The 1,725-nt window shown below is 45.0% G+C and overlaps 1 pseudogene; it reads left to right on the plus strand.

Annotated features, from left to right (window-relative positions):
• Positions 1-509: 509 nt before the first annotated feature.
• On the plus strand, positions 510-1,096 carry LOC117088660 (annotated as a pseudogene).
• The last annotated feature ends 629 nt before the right edge of the window (positions 1,097-1,725 follow it).

A 1,725-nucleotide genomic window follows, 5' to 3' on the forward strand; every position in this document is an offset into this window, starting at 1 on the left:
TTCTCAAAACGGTTGGTAATTTTAAAACATCAAAGCTGAGTTGCAGAAAGTTAGAGCAGGTCTCCAAGGGCTCTGATGGCAGCTTTGGTCACGAGAGTGCTGGTTATTCATGTGGTTAGAAGCAGGGCCTCAAGAGCTCACCGTGCTAGGAGGGTCTTATCTGGGGAAAGCCAGAGTGGGCCGAGATAAGAAGGGGATTTGAGAAGGGGAATTTGAGGAGAGAAACTTAGAGCTAGCCTGTGTTCTAATCCCAGGTTTACCACCAACAATCTGTGGGACAGGACACCGGTCAAGGCATGTCTGTATGGCATAGTAGAGTTGGGGTGTGAAGCTTGGCTCTCCCATGTATTAGCTGTGAGAGAGGCTGCAGCTTCGTGTCCTAGCTCCCTCCTCTTATTATCTGTGTGACCTTGGGCATTAATAAGCCTCCAAAGCCTCAGCTACCTCTCTCTGAAAATACCTATTCTAGCGTTCCTGATCCTCTGGGTTGAAACCCAGGTGCTGCCAAGATGCTGGCTTACCACTCTTCTCTCACGGACCCTGACACCAAACTCACTGGAAACATGGCACTGTTAGAAGCCAGAAGCCAATTCAAAGGACCTGCCCCCAGAGAGACAAAAGATACAGATATTGTGGATGAAGCCATCTGTTACTTCAAGGCCAATGTCTTCTTCAAAAACTATGAAATTAAGAATGAAGCTGATAGGACCTTGATATATATAACTCTCTACATTTCTGAGTGTTTGAAGAAACTCCAAAAGTACAACTCCAAAATCCAAGGTAAGAAAGAAATGTATACATTGGGAATTACTAATTTTCCCATTTCTGGAGATCCTCATTTTCCACTTAATGCAATTTATGCCAAACCTGAAAACAAACAGGAAAATGAAGTGATGAGAGCCTATTTACGGTAGCTAAGGCAAGAGACTGGACGGAGACTTTGTGAGAAAGTTTTTGACCCTCAGAATAGTAAACGCAGCAAGTGGTGGACTTGCTTTGTGAAGAGACAGTTCATGAACAAGAGTCTTTCAGGACCTGGACAGTGAAGAGAGCCAGGGCAGCCGCCATCTCCAGAGCCCTGGGCAGCATTTTCCATTAAGATGTACACAACCTTTTGCCTTTATTTCATAAAGTTTTATACAGAAGAGAGAAGAGCATGTCTTTACTTGAAAAACTTTTGATCAAGAATTTGGGTGGGGAAAAGAAAGTGAGTTATCAAGGGTGATCTGAAATTTTCTGCAGTATTAAGCTGGTGCTTAATAAGTAATAATGAAGAAATTTCTTTTTTCTTTTTTTTTTTTTTTTTTTTTTGGTTGAGACGGAGTCTCGCTCTGCCGCCCAGGCTGGAGTGCAGTGGCCGGATCTCAGCTCACTGCAAGCTCCGCCTCCCGGGTTTACGCCATTCACCTGGCTCAGCCTCCTGAGTAGCTGGGACTACAGGTGCCCGCCACGTCGACCGGCTAGTTTTTTGTATTTTTTAGTAGAGACGGGGTTTCACCGTGTTCACCAGGATGGTCTCGATCTCCTGACCTCGTGATCTGCCCGTCTTGGCCTCCCAAAGTGCTGGGATTACAGGCTTGAGCCACCGCGCCCGGCCCAGAAATTTCTAACATTAAAAAAATACCTATTCCAGAGATTACTAGTGTCTGCCAAGTGCCCTCCATGGGATAGGTACTATTGCCTTATATGTACTTACTCCTTTGGTCCTTTTAACAATCCTCTAAA

This window comes from Trachypithecus francoisi, unplaced genomic scaffold (genome assembly GCF_009764315.1).
Source record: "Trachypithecus francoisi isolate TF-2019V2 unplaced genomic scaffold, Tfra_2.0 Lachesis_group10, whole genome shotgun sequence".
Classification (NCBI taxonomy): domain Eukaryota; kingdom Metazoa; phylum Chordata; class Mammalia; order Primates; family Cercopithecidae; genus Trachypithecus; species Trachypithecus francoisi.